A 16,336-nucleotide genomic window follows, 5' to 3' on the forward strand; every position below is an offset into this window, starting at 1 on the left:
CCTATGGTACCAGTGAAGCCATCCCATCACCACTTCACTACTTTAGCCAGTTGTAGTTCTACATTTCTCTGAGAGGGAACTCCCAGAGGTAACAGACAAGCCCTTGGCCATTGCAGTTGCTGCGGTAACCACCCTTGCTTCCCCTAGGCTACAAAAGGAATGAACATCTTAATTGCTTTCATGTGCTTACTGCATGCTACAGTTACCCTATGCAGAGGAGGCCAGACTCTCTTCTGTGGAAACTCCTGACTCCCCTGCTCTTCTCCAGGCAGGGCTCTCTGGCTTGAGTTTGCAGCACAGCCACCCCACCTTCAGCTGATCATCACAGATCCTGCAGCAGGTTCTGTAGTTCTTTGGGGTGGAGTTCCCAGAGTCAACTGACAGCTCCTCTGCCATGACACCTTGCCCTTGCTGCCCTTGGGCTGGGGGCATAACAAAGAGTCTGATTGTTTTGCTTGCACCTTCAGTACATGGCTCTAAGGAGAGGAGGTGAGACTGTCTTTCCCAGGAGCCCCTTTCCCCTCTGCTCTTCACCAGGCAGGGCCCCCCAGCTTGGGGCCAGAACACAGCTTTCCCCTCCCTGGGTAATTACTCCAATCAGCTGTGGCTCTGGATTTCTCTGGGATGGAGCCACCCCCACTCAAGTCACCTGACAGGCACTCTGCCAGTGCCACCACCATAGACCCCACCACAGTTGCCCCAAGCTGGGGAGGCAACAAAAACGCCTGAGCTCACCCAAGGGCTGCAGTTCCCAGCTTGGGAGTGTGGAGCTGAAATATGTCTTTGGTACTCAAGTGAAAAGAGGAGCCCACAATGTCAGATCATGGATAGGAGTGAGTTGCATGGACTCATGGGCTGCCATAAGAGTGGGGCTTGCCTTCTTCCATAAGGGCAGCCCAGAAGAGGTGGGGCCTATAACCATGCTGTGGACTCTGCTTGAGGGATTCCCACAGCCTGGAATACCTAACAAAAGAAACATGGTCTCAGTGCCAGTGATTGGAGGGTGCACTCTCAAAGCCCAGTAGTGTGCCCGGAGAGGAGGTTACCTCTCCCACCACTGCACCAAATACCAGAGCTGAAAACACTATGAAATACAAAGGAGCCATGCAGCTGAGTAAGAGCCTATCTGTTACCAAAAGGGGTCTCGATCCAGACCCCAAGAGAGGGTTCTTGGATCTCAGGCAAGAAAGACTTCAAGGTGAATCCATAAAGTGAAAGCAAATTTATTAAGAAAGTAAAGGAATAAAGAATGGCTACTCCATAGGCAGAGCAGCAGCATGGGTTGCTCAACTAAGTATACTTACAGTTATTTCTTGATTATATGCTAAACAGGGGGTGGATTACTCATGAGTTTTCAGGGAAAGAGGTGGACAATTCATGGAACTGAGGGTTTCTCCTCTTTTTAGAGAATATAGGCTAACTTCATAACACTGCCATGACATTTGTAAACTGTCATGGCACTGGTGGGAATGTCTTTTAGCATGCTACTGCATTATAATCAACATATAATGAGCAGTGAGGATGATGAGAGTCACTTAAGGAGTGTTAAACATGGAATCAAAGGAATGACATCTGCTACCACAAAAACACACTTAAGCACATAAAGCAAACATTATGAAGCAACCATACAATCAAGTCTACATAACAACCAGCTAACACAATGATAGGATCAAAATCTCACAAACCAGTACTAACCCAGAATAATAAATGGCTAAATACCCCACTTAAAAGATGTAGAGTGGTGAGCTGGATAAAAGACAGGATGCAACCATCTCTTAGTTTCAAGAGCCCAATTTCACGTGTAATGACACAACGAGACTGAAAAAAAAAAGAAAAGGGTGAAGAAGATGGACCGTGAAAAAAAAAAAAAAAAAGGAGTTACTATTATTGTATCAGATAAACATATTTTAAAACAATAAAAAATAAAGCAAAGAAGGAAATGCATAATGTTAAGGGGTACAATCCAACAAGAAGACTTATCTGTCCTAAATATATATTCACCCAACATTTGAGAACTGAGATTTACAAAGCAAGTTCTTTTTGGTCTACAAAAATACTTAGAAAACCACACAGCAATAGTGGAAGAAATCAACACTGCACTGACAGCATAAGACAGAGGTCATCAAGGTATAGAACTAACAAAGAACTCTAGATTTAAGCTTCACACATGACTCATTGGACCTAATAGACATCTGCAGAACACTCCACCCAACAAACACAGAATATACATCCTTTTCATCTGCTCACAGAACATATTCTAAGATCAATCACATGCTTGGTCACAGAGCAAGTCTCAATACATTAAAAAAAAAAAAAAAAAAAAAAACTGAAATCATACCAAGCACAATCTCAGAAAAGGTACAATAAAAATAGAAATCAAGCCATCTCGGGGGTGGTGCCCAAGATGGCCGAATAGGAACAGCTCCAGCCTCCAGCTCCCAGCGTGAGCGACACAGAAGATGGGTGATTTCTGTATTTTCAACGGAGGTACGGGGTTCATCTCACTGGGCCATGTCTGACAGTTGCTGGTCTTCGGGTGCAGCCCGACCAGCAAGAGCTGAAGCAGGGCGAGGCATCTCCTCACCTAGGAAGCGCAAGGGGGAAAGGAATTCCTTTTCCTAGCCAACGGAAATTGAGACAAACAACACCTGGAAAATCGGGTAACTACCACCCTAATACTGTGCTTTACCAAGAGTCTTCGTAAACAGTACACCAGGAGATTATATCCCACACCTGGCTCAGAGGGTCCCACGCCCACGGAGCCTCCCTCATTACCAGCACAGCAGTCAGAGATCTAACTGCAAGGTGGCAGTGAGGCTGGGGAGGGGCCCCTGCCATTGCTGAGGCTTAAGTAGATAAACAAAGGCACCAGGAAGCTCGAATTGGGTGGAGCTCACCACATCGCAAGGAGGCCTCCTTGCCTCTGTAGACTCCACCACTGGGGATAGGGCATAGCTAAACAAAAAGCAGAAGAAACCTCTGCAGATGTAAAAGTCCCTGTCTGACAACTTTGAAGAGAGCAGTGGTTCTCCCAGCATGGAAGCTGAGATCTGAGAACGGACAGACTGCCTGCTCAAGTGGGTCTCTGACCCCTGAGTAGCCAAACAGACAGACATCCCCGACTACGTGCAGACCAACACATCACACCTCACATGGCTGGGTATACCCTGAGACGAAGCTTCCAGAGCAAGAATCAGACAGCAACACTCGCTGTTCAGCAATATTCTATCTTCTGCAGCCTCCACTGCTGATACCCAAGAAAACAGTATCTGGAGTGGACCTCAAGAAAACTCCAACAAACCTGCAGCTGTGGGTCCTGACTGTTAGAAGGAAAACTAACAAATAGAAAAGACACCCACACCAAAACCCCATCAGTAGGTCACCATCATCAAAGACCAAAGGCAGATAAAACCACAAAGATGGGGAAAAAGCAGTGCAGAAACCTGGAAATTCAAAAAATAAGAGTGCATCTCTCCCTCCAAAGACACGCAGCTCATCGCCAGCAATGGAACAAAGCTGGATGGAGAATGACTTTGATGAGTTGAGAGAAGACTGCTTCAGTTGATCTAACTTCTCAGAGCTAAAGGAGGAACTACGTAACCACTGCAAAGAAACTAAAAACCTTGAAAAAAGAATGGATGAATGGACAACTAGAATAATCAATGCAGAGAAGACCTTAAAAGAACTGATAGAGATGAAAACCATGACACGAGAAGTACATGACAAATGCAGAAGCTTCGGTAACTGACTTGATCAAATCGAAGAAAGATGATCAGTGATTGAAAATCAAATGAATAAAATGAAACATGAAGAGAAATGTAGAGAAAAAAAAGCAAAAAGAAATGAACAAAGCCTCCAAGAAATACGGGATTATATAAAAAGACCAAATCTATGTCTGATTGGTGTGCCTGAAAGTGACGGGGAAAATGGAACCAAGTTAGAAAACACTCTGCAGGATATCATCCAGGAGAACTTCCCCAACCTAGCAAGGCAGGCCAACATTCAAATTCAGGAAATACAGAGAACACCACAAAGATACTCCTCGAGAAGAGCAACTCCAAGACACATAATTGTCAGATTCACCAAAGTTGAAATGAAGGAAACACTGTTAAGGGCAGACAGAGAGAAAAGTCGGGTTACCCGGAAAGGGATGCCCATCACTCTAACAGTAGATCTCTTGGCAGAAACTTTCCAAGCCAGAGTAGAGTGGGGGCCAATATTCAACATTCCTAAAGAAAAGAATTTTCAACACAGAATTTCATATCCAGCCAAACTAAGCTTCATACGTGAAGGACAAATAAAATCCTTCACAGACAAGCAAATGCTTACAGATTTTGTCACCACCAGATCCTAAAGGAAGCAATAAACATGTAAAGGAACAACAGGTATCAGACATTGCAAAAAGATGCCATAAAGTCCATTGATGCTAGGAAGAAACTGCATCAACCAATGAGCAAAATAACCAGCTAATATCATAATGACAGGATCAAGTTCACACATATCAATATTAACCATAAATGTAAATGGACTAATGGTCCAATTAAAAGACACAGACTGGCAAATAGGATAAAGAGTCAAGATCCATCAGTTTGCTGTATTCAGGAGACCCATCTCACATGCAGAGACACACATAGGTTCAAAATTAAGGGATGGAGGAAGATCTACCAAGCAAATGGAGAACAAAGAAAAGCAGGGGTTGCAATACTAGTCTCTGATAAAATAGACTTTAAACCATCAAAGATCAAAAGAGACAAAGAAGGCCATTACATAATGGTAAAGGGATCAATTCATCAGGAAGAGCTAACTACCCTAAATATATATGCACCCAATACAGGAGCACCCAGATTCATCAAGCAAGTCCTTAGAGACTTATGAAGAGACTTAGACTCCCATACAATATTAACGGGAGACTTTAACACCCCACTGTCAACATTAGACAGATCAATGAGACAGAAGGTTAACAAGGATATCCAGGAATTGAACTCAACTCTGCACAAGTGGACCTAATAGACATCTATAGAACTCTCCACCCCAAATCAACAGAATATACATTCTTCTCAGCACCACATTGCACTTATTCCAAAATTGATAACATAGTTGGAAGAAAAGCTCTCCTCAGCAAATGTAAAAGAAGACAAATTATAGCAAACTGTCTCTCAGACAACAGTGCAATCAAACTAGAACTCAGGACTAAGAAACTCAATCAAAACCGCCCAACTACATGGAAACTGAATAACCTGCTCCTGAACGACTACTGGGTATGAAGAAATGAAGGCAGAAATAAAGATGTTCTTTGAAACCAATGAGAACAAAGATACAACATACCAGAATCTCTGGGACACATTTAAAGCAGTGTGTAGAGGGAAATTTATAGCACTAAATGCCCACAAGAGAAAGCAGGAAAGATGTAAAATTGACACCCTAACATCACAATTAACAGAACTAGAGAAGCAAGAGCAAACACATTCAAAAGCTAGCAGAAGGCAAGAAATAAGTAAGATCAGAGGAGAACTGAAGGAGATAGAGACACAAAAAGCCCTCCAAAAAATCAATGAATCCAGCAGTTGGTTTTTTGAAAAGATCAACAAAATTGATAGACCACTAGCAAGACTAATAAAGAAGAAAAGAGAGAATAATCAAATAGATGCAATAAAACATGATAAAGGGGATATCACTACCGACCCCAAAGAAATACAAACTACCATCAGAGAATACTATAAACACCTCTACGCAAATAAACTAGAAAATCTAGAAGAAATGGGTAAATTCCTGGACACATACACTCTCCCAAGACTAAACCAGGAAGAAATTGAATCCCTGAATAGACCAATAATAGGCTCTGAAATTGAGGCAATAATTAATAGCCTACCAACCAAAAAAAGTCCAGGACCTGACAGATTCACAGCCGAATTCTACCAGAGGTACAAGGAGGAGCTGGTACCATTCTTTCTGAAACTATTCCAATCAATAGAAAAAGAGGGAATCCTCCCTAACTCATTTTATGATACCAAAAGCCAGGCAGAGACACAACAAAAAAAAAGAATTTTAGACCAATATCCCTGATGAAAATTGATGCAAAAATCCTCAATAAACTACTGGCAAACCGAATCCAGCAGCACATCAAAAAGCTTATCCATCATGATCAAGTGGGCTTCATCCCTGGGATGAAAGGTTGGTTCAACATTCGCAAATCAGTAAACGTAATCCAGCATGTAAACAGAACCAAAGACAAAAGCCTCATGATTATCTCAATAGATGCAGAAAAGGCCATTGACAAAATTCAACAGCCCTTCATGCTAAAAACTCTCAATAAATTCGGTATTGATGGAACGTATCTCAAAATAATAAGCGATGTTTATGACAAACCCACAGCCAATATCATACTGAATGGGCAAAAACTGGAAAAATTCCCTTTGAAAACAGGCACAAGACAGGGATGTCCTCTCTCACCACTCCTATTCAACATAGTGTTGGAAGTTCTGGCTAGGGCAATCAGGCAAGAGAAAGAAATCAAGGGTATTCAGTTAGGAAAAGAAGAAGTCAAATTGTCCTTGTTTGCAGATGACATGATTATATATTTAGAAAACATCATTGTCTCAGCCCAAAATCTCCTTAAGCTGATAAGCAACTTCAGCAGAGTCTCAGGATACAAAATTAATGTGCAAAAATCACAAGCATTCTTATACATCAGTAACAGACAAACAGAGAGTCAAATCATGAATAAACTTCCATTCACAATAGCTTTAAAGAGAATAAAATACCTAGGAATCCAACTTACAAGGGATGTAAAGGACCTCTTCAAGGAGAACTACAAACCACTGCTCAGTAAAATAAAAGAGGACACAAACAAATGGAAGAACATACCATGCTCGTGGATAGGTAGGAAGAATCAATATTGTGAAAATGGCCATACTGCCCAAGGTAATTTACAGATTCAATGCCATCCCCATTAAGCTACCAATGAGTTTCTTCACAGAATTGGAAAAAACTGCTTTAAAGTTCATATGGAACAAAAAAGATCCCACATTGCCAAGACAATCCTAAGCCAAAAGAACATAGCTGGAGGCATCATGCTACCTGACTTCAAACTATACTACAAGGCTATAGTAACCTAAACAGCATGGTACTGGTACCAAAACAGAGATATACATCAATGGAACAGAACAGAGCCCTCAGAAATAATACCACACATCTACAGCCATCTGATCTTTGACAAACCTGAGAGAAACAAGAAATGGGGAAAGGATTCCCTATTTAATAAATGGTGCTGGGAAAATTGGCTAGTCATAAGTAGAAAGCAGAAACTGGATCCTTTCCTTACTCCTTACATGAAAATTAACTCAACATGGATTAGAGACTTCAATGTTAGACCTAAAACCATAAAAACCCTACAAGAAAACCTAGGAAATACCATTCAGGACATAGGCATGGGTAAGGACTTCATGTTGAAAACACCAAAAGCAACAGCAACAAAAGCCAAAATTGACAAATGGGTTCTAATTAAACTAAAGAGCTTCTGCACAGCAAAAGAAACTACCATCAGAGTGAACAGGCAACCTACAGAATGGGAGAAAATTTTTGCAATTTACTCATTTGACAAAGGGCTAATATCCAGAACCTACAAAGAACTCAAACAAATTTACAAGAAAAAATCAAACAACCCCATCAAAAAGTGGGCAAAGGATATGAACAGACCTTTCTCAAAAGAAGACATTTATGCAGCCAAGAGTCACAGGAAAAAAATGCCCATCATCACTGACCATCAGAGAAATGCAAATCAAAACCACAAGGAGATACCATCTCACACCAGTTAGAATGGCAATCATTAAAAAGTCAGGAAACAACAGGTGCTGGAGAGGATGTGGAGAAATAGGAACACTTTTACACTGTTGGTGGGATTGTAAACTAGTTCAACCATTGTGGAAAACAGTGTGGTGATTCCTCAAGGATCTAGAACTATAAATACCATTTGACCCAGCCATCCCATTACTGGGGATATACCCAAAGGATTATAAGTCATGCTGCTATAAAGACACATGCACATGTATGCTTATTGTGGCACTATTCACAATAGCAAAGACTTGGAATCAACCCAAATGTCCTTCAGTGACAGACTGGATTAAGAAAATGTGGCACATATACACCATGGAATACTATGCAGCCATAAAAAAGGATGAGTTCGTGTCCTTTGTAGGGACATGGATGCAGCTGGAAACTATCATTCTCAGCAAACTATCGCAAGAACAGAAAACCAAATACCACATGTTCTCACTCATAGGTGGGAATTGAACAGTGAGATCACTTGGACACAGGAAGGGGAACATCACACACCGGGTCCTATTGTGGGGAGGGGGGAGGGGGTAGGAATAGCATTAGGAGATATACCTAATGTAAATGACGAGTTAATGGGTGCAGCACACCAACATGGCACATGTATACATATGTAACAAACCTGCATGTTGTGCACATGTACCCTAGAACTTAAAGTACAATTAAAAAAAAAAATAGAAATCAGTATCCAGAAGGTCTCTCAAAACTACACTAACATAGGAATTAAGCAACTTCTAAATAATTGCTGGGTAAACATCAAAATTAAGGCAGAAATTAAATTCTTTGAAATTAATGAAAATAGGGAAACAATTTACAAAAATCTCTGATATGCAGCTAAAGCAGCATTAAGAGGAATATTTATAGTGCTAAGCACATTCATCAAGAAGTTAGAAATATCCCGAATTAAAAGTCTAACTTTGAACCTATACGAATTTTTAAAAACCAAAAGGTAAAAGTAGAAAATAACCAAAATTAGAGAACTGAATGCAATTGAGATGCAAAAATAAACATAAAAATCAAAGAAATCAATAGTTGGTTCTTATAAAAAGAAAAACAAGATGATATACCACTGGTTAGATTAACAGAGAAAAAAGAAAAGATCCACATAGGTACAATTGGAAATGACAAAGATGGCATTACAACTAGTCACAGAAAAGTACAAAAGATCTTCAGAAAATATTATGAATAACTCTATGCACACAAATTAAGCAATGTGGAAGAAACGCACAAATTTCTGACAGCACACAATTTTCCAATATTGAATCAGGAATTGGTAGAAACCCTTAACAGACCAATATAGAGCTCTGAAATAGAATCAGGAACAAAAAAACCTACCAACCTAATAACACCCTGGACCAGAAGGAATCACTGCTGAATTCTTAGAGAAGTACTGATGCCAGTTGTACTGAAACTATTCCAAAATCTTGAGGAGGAGGGACTCCTCCTTAACTCATTCTATGAAACCAGCATCAACTTAATATCAAGATCATGGAAAAACAGTGGAAAAAGCAAACTTCAGGTTAACGTCACTGATAAATATACACATGAAAATTCTCAAAAAAAAAAAAAAAAAAAAAAAAAAAAAAACGAGTGACAAACTGAATTTAGGGGCACATTAAAAAGTTAATTCACCATAATCAAGTAGGCTTTATTTTGGGATGGAAGGCTGGTTCAACACATGCAAACCAATAAATTCAGTTCACTACATAAATGGAATTTAAACAAAAACCGAATGATTATCTCAGAAGACGCAGGAGAAGCTTTTGATAAAAACTAACTTCACCTAATAATAAAAAGCCTCAGCAGACTAGGCATTGAAAGGAAATACCTCAAAATAATAAAAGTCACCTATGAAAAACCCACAGCCAAAATCATACTTAATAGTCAAAAGCTGGAACCATTCATTTCCCTTGAAAACTGAAACAAGACATGGATGTCCCCTCTCCCAATTTCTATTCGACACTGTACTGAAAGTCCTAGCCAGAGCAATTAGGCAAGAGGGGAAAAAAGACATCCAAATAGTAAAAGAAGTCAAAGTATCTCCCTTGCTTGACAATATAATTCTGTATCTTAAAAAGCCCCAAAGGCTCCATCAAAAGGCTAGTAGAACCAATAAGTGATTTTAGTGAGGTTTTGCAATTTAAAAAATCAGTGTAGAAAAATCAGTAGCATTTCTATACACCAGTAATGTCTAGGCTGAGAGCTAAATCAAAAATACCATTTTATTTACACTAGCTACAAATAATAATTAAATACTTAGGTATATAGCTAACCAAGAAGGTGAAAGATCTCTACAAAGAGAACTACAAAACACTGCTGAAACAAATCAGAGATGACACAAACACACTTAAAAAATTCCATGCCAATGGATTGGAAGAATCAATATTACTAAAATGGCAAGACTGACCAAAGAAATTTACAGATTCTGTGATATTCCTATCCAACTATCAACATCATTCTTTATAGAAATAGAAAAAAAAAAAAAAAGATTCTAAAAGTTATAAGGAACCGAAAAAGTGTTTGAACAGCTAAAGCCATCCTAAGCAAAAAGAACAAAGTTGGAGGAATCACACTACCCAACTTCAAACTACACTGAAAAGCTATTATAACCCAAACAGCATGGTATTAGTACAAAATCAGACACATAGACCAATGGAAGGCAATAGAAACCTCAGAAATAAAAGCCACAGGCAGGAGATAGAAGTTGGGTCCTACTTTGTATCATATACAAAAAATTAATTCAAAATGGTTCAAAAATTTAAATGTAAGACCTCAAACTACAAAATTGCTAGAAAACAACCTAGGAAATACTCTTCTTAACATTGGCTTTAAAAAAGAACAAAGCTGAAGGTATCACACTACCTGACTTCAAACTATACTACAAGGCTACAGTAACCAAAACAGCATGGTACTGGTACAAGAACAGACACATAGACCAATGGAACGAAACAGAGAACTCAGAAATAAGACTGCACACCTGCAACCATCTGATCTTGTACAAACTTGACAAAAACAACCAATGAGGAAAGGATTCTCTATTTAATAAATTGTGCTGAAGAACTAGCTAGCCATTGGCAGAAAATTGAAACTGGACCCCTTTATTACACCACATACAAAAATTAACTCAAGATAGATTAAAGACTTAAATGTAAAACCAAAAACAATAAACACTCTAGAAAAAAATCTAGGCAATACCATTCAAGATTCATGACAAAAACACCAAAAGCAATTGCAACAAAAGAAAAATTTGACAAATGGAATCTAAATAAACTAAAGTGCTTCTGCACAACAAAAGAAACTATCAGCGTGAACAGACAACCTACAGAATGATAGAAAATTTTTACAATCTATGCATCTGACAAAGGTCTAATATCCAGAGTCTAAGAGGAGCTTAAACAAATTTACAAGAAAAAGACAATCCCATTAAACAGTGGGCTAAGGATATGAGCAGATGCTTCTCAAAAGATATTCGGCCGGGCATGGTGGCTCACACCTGTGATCCCAGCACTTTGGGAGGCCGAGGTGAGAGGATCACGAGGTCAGGAGAACGAGATCATCCTGACTAACACCGTGAAACCTCGTCTCTACTAAAAATACAAAAAATTAGCCAGGCGTGGTGGCGGGTGCCTGTAGTCCCAGCTACTCTGAAGGCTGAGGCAGGAGAACGGCATGAACCCAGGAGGCGGAGCTTGCAGTGAGCCGAGATCGCGCCACTGCACTCCAGCCTGGGCAACAAAGCGAGACTCCATCTCAAAAAAAAAAAAAAAAAAGAAGATGTTCATGTGGCCAACAAATGTGAAAAAAAGCTCAGCATCACTGATCATTAGAGAAATGCCAATCAAAACCACAATGAGATACTACCTCCTGCCAGTCAGAATGGTAGTTATCAAAAAGTCAAGAAACCACAGATGCTGGCGAGGCTGCAGAGAAAAAGTAATACTTTTACACTGTTGGTGACAGTATGAATTTTTTCAACCATTATGGAAGATAGATCTAGAAGCAGAAATACCATTTGACCCAGCAATCCATTACTGAGTATATACCTAAAGGAATATAAATCATTCTATTATGAAGATACATGCATGTATGTTCATTTCAGCACTATTCCCAATAGCAAAGACATGGACTCAACCCAAATGTCCATCAACGAGAGACTGGCTAAAGAACATGATGTACATATACACTATGGAATACTATATAGCCATAAAAAGTAATGAAATCATGTCCTTTGCAGGGACATGGATGGAGCTAGAAGTTTTATCCTCAGCAAACTAATCCAGGAACAGAAAACCAGACACCACATGTTCTCACTTATAAGTGGGAACTGAATGATGAGAACACATGAACACACAGGGGGAACAACACACACTGGGGCCTGTTGGGTGTTAGGGGGATGAATTGCATCAGGAAGAATAGCTAGTGGGTGCTGGGATTAATACCTAGGTGATGAGTTGATCTGTGCAGCAGACCACCATGGCACATGTACCCTGTAACTTAAAAGTTGATGAAAAAAACAAGAAAAATTTGCAGATTCTATAAAACTGACTAAAAATAGATGATATTACACAATATACCCATGTAACAACCTGCACCTGTACCCACATATTTAAAATGAAATTTAAAATTAAAAAACAAAATAGGCTTTGACAAAAAAATTTTGCCCAAGCCCCCAAAAGCAATTGCATCAAAAACAGAAAACAGACAAGTGAGAACTAATTAAATTAAAGGGCTTCTACACAGCAAAAGAAACTATCCAGAGTAAATAGACAACATAGAGAATGAAAGGAAATATTCACAAACTATGCATTCCTACAAAGGCCTATTGCCCAGAATCTACAGATAACAGATCAACAAGAAAAGACAAACAACTCCATTAAAAATTGAAGTTGACATGAACAGACACTTCTCAAAAGAAGACATACAAGCAGCTAAAAACTTATCAAAAAATTCTCAATATCACTAATCATCAGAGAAATGCAAATAAAAACCAAAATGAGACACCGTCTCACACCAGTCAAATGGCCATTAGAAAAAGTCAAAAAGCAACAAGATGTTCACGAAGCTGGATATGAAATGAAATGCTTTTACACTGTTGGTGACAATGTAAATTAGTTCAGACACTTTGGATAGCAGTTTGGAGATTTCTCAAGAAAATTAAAACAGAATTATCATTTGATCCAGAAATTCCATTACTAAGTATATACCCAAAGAAAAATAAATCATTACACCAAAAGGACACATGTACTTGTACCTTGATTGCTACACTATCCACAATAGCAGAGACATGGGATGAACCTAGGTGTCCATCAGTGTTCAGTTGAATAAAGCAAATGTGGTACACATGCACCATGGAATATTATGCATCAGTAACAACAAATGAAATCATGTCATTTGCAGCAACACAGATGGAGGTAGAAGCCATAAGCAAACTAACACAGGTGCAGAAAACTAAACACTACATGTTCTCATTTATAAGTGAAAGTTACAGATAAAGCACGCATGTACATAAACATGAGAAAAATAGACATTGTAGACTACTAGAAGTGGGATAGAGGAAAGGGGATGTGGGTTGAAAAACTACCTATTGTGTACTATGCTCACTACCTGGGTACAATACACTTATGTCACAAACCTTTATATGTAGCCCCTGTATCCTACATAAAAGTTAAACTTATTTTTTAAATGAGATAAAAAAATCTAAGCATTAACATAAAAATTATGGAAAATAGAGGAAACCAACAAAAAGCAAGCAAAAAAAGAAAATTATATAAATTACTCCAAAAAATTATTAAATAGAGATCATAGAAACATTGAAACTGATCAAACTTAAAGTAGGCTCTTTGAAAATATCTACAAATTTGACAATACATTAGCTAGACTAAGAAGAAAAATAAAGAAATTATGAAAGTTAGAAATCAAAGGAGATATTACCATGGGCCCTTCAGAAATTAAAAGTGTAAGGGAATAAATACTATGGGCAACTTTATGCCAATAAACTAAACAACTTTGATAAAATAGGCTAACTTCTACAAAATTACTACTGTACCCCAAATGACTCAGGAATTAACATAAAATAATAACAGAGATAAAACAGACATTTTCTTAGATATTAAAAATCTCAGCCCAAAGAAAAGTCAGAGACTGTATGTTTTCACTGGTAGCTTTTATGAAATATGTAAAGAAACAATTCCATTACTCAACAAACTTTTTTCAGAAATACATGAGTACAGAATATTTCTTAACTCTTTTTATGAGGCCAATATCATCCTGACACCAAAGCCAGACTAAGGCATGTCAAAGAAGAAGAACTACACGTCAATATCCTTCATTAATAGAGATGCAGCAATCTTTAACAAAATACAACAGTGTTTAAAGAAAATAACACATCAGTATATAGAGGGAATTAAATGTAAGAGTATATATGAATGGTTGCATTAATTGCCTCAAATTTAATTAATAAAACACAACACCTTAATACTACACAGCAAAAATATTAAAGAGCATCTTAATAGATGCAGAGAAGACATAAGACAAAATACAGTGTCCATTCATTATAAAATCCCTTAGCAAGCTTAGAATATCAGGAAAGTCTCTCTACTTGATAAAAGACATTAATAAACAACACATGAAGTATTATATTAAATGGTTGTCAGTAAATTTTCTATGCTATAACTGAATACCTACGACTTAGTAATTTACAAAGAAAATAAGTTCATTTAGCTTATGGTTCTAGAGGCTGGGAACTCCAAGAGCCATGGTGCTGATATCTGGTGAGGGTCTTCCAGCTGTGTTGTGATATGGTGAAGGGCATCACATGGAAAGAGAGCAAGAATGTCTATATCAGTTCAGTTTCTCTTTCTGTTTTCACAAAGGCACCAGTTCCATCATGAAGGCCTCACCCTGACAACTGTATTTAATACTAATTACTTCCCAAAGGATCTACCTCCAATCAATATATGGATGTGAGGGTCAAGTTTCCATCACAGGATATTTGTGACACATTTAAGCCATTGCGTTCTATCCCATCCCTCAATATTTATGTCCTTCTCACATGCAAAATACACTCATTCTGTATCAATAGCCCCAAAGTCTTAACTCTTTCTAGCACCAACTCAAAAATCCTAAGTTCAGAGTCTCATCTGAATCAGGTATGAGTGAGACTCAATTCACAATTCATCTTGAGGCAAATTTCTTCCAATTGTTAGCCTGTGAAATTAAACAAGTTATCTATTTCAAAAATAAAATGGTGGGACAGACATATGACATATTCCTATTCCAAAAAGGAAAATGGGCAAACTGAAAATAGTTACAAGTCTCAAGTAAGTCCAAACCCCAAAAGGAAAAAAACATATTCAGTCTTAAAGCCAAAGAATAATCTCCTTTGACCTCACACATACATCCTGTGCACACTGGTGTGGGTGTTGTGACCTCAAGGCCTTAAGGAAGCCCCACACAAACCACGTTGCAGGACTCACCCCACAATTAAGCTCTCCTGAGTTGGCTTTGTACATTAATAGCTCCGTAATTCTGGGGTCTTTGTGGTGGTGCTGCTCCCAAGGCTCTATTAGGCATTATCCTTGTGCGGACTCTCTGCAATGGCCTTGCTCCCATAGATGCCCTAGGCACTGACTTGGTGAAGGCTCTCTGTGGTGTCTTTGCTTTTGTGACATCTCTTCCTTGCTCCTCAGGCTGTCTGTGACATCCTTTGAAATCGAAATGAAGAAATTCATCCCCCGACAGTTTTTGCATTCTGCATATCTTCAGTATTAGCACCACATAGATGCTGCCAAAGTTTATGACTTGCACCTTCCAGAGTAGCAGGCCACACCACCTGAGGCCATTTGAGCTATAGCTGGGGTGGCTGAACACTGCTGCACTTCTGAAATGCTGGGAGCAGACACCTGAGGCAACTAAAAGCAGGGACCCATCCCCTAAATAAATTCTGCCCTCCTAGAGCTCTGGGCCTGTGATGGGAGGGGCCACATCACATATCTCTGAAATACCTTAGGGTTTTCGGCCACTATTCTGATGAATAGCCCCTGGCTTTATTCTATCCACACTAATCTTATCAATAGGTCACTTGGTTACACTCTTGGTTTCCTCTACTAAAAATGCTCTTTCATTCTCCACCATATGACTAGGCTGCAAATTTTCTAATTCTTTCTACTATGCTTTCTTTTAAAATTATAAATTCTGTTTTTATATTATCTCCTTCCTCTCTTATTTTATATAAGCAGTTAAAAGTAGCCATACAGCAGACTGAATGCTTTGCTACTTAGATATTTCTTTCACCAGATATGCTAGCTTCACTCTTTTTTCTGTCTTCTACAAAGAAATAAGAGATGACACAAGCAAATGGAAAAATATTTCATGCTCATGGACAGGAAAAATCAATATTAAAATTGCCTAACTGCCCAATGCTATTTACAGATTCAATGCTATTCCTATCAAACTACAAATGACATTCTTCACAGAACTAGAAAAAAAACTATTTTAAAATTCATAT

General features: G+C 38.7%; 1 long non-coding RNA gene across 1 annotated transcript in view; it reads left to right on the top strand.

The window, feature by feature from the left end:
* The first annotated feature begins 275 nt into the window (after nucleotides 1–275).
* The window catches only part of LOC126946605 (uncharacterized), a 78,266-nt gene continuing 62,205 nt past the window's right edge, over nucleotides 276–16,336 (top strand). Inside the window, exon 1 of the long non-coding RNA XR_007722719.1 lies at nucleotides 276–489. This is a non-coding gene — a long non-coding RNA (uncharacterized LOC126946605). The remainder of the gene's footprint in view (nucleotides 490–16,336) is intronic.

Source organism: Macaca thibetana, chromosome X, assembly GCF_024542745.1.
Source record: "Macaca thibetana thibetana isolate TM-01 chromosome X, ASM2454274v1, whole genome shotgun sequence".
Lineage (NCBI taxonomy): Eukaryota > Metazoa > Chordata > Mammalia > Primates > Cercopithecidae > Macaca > Macaca thibetana.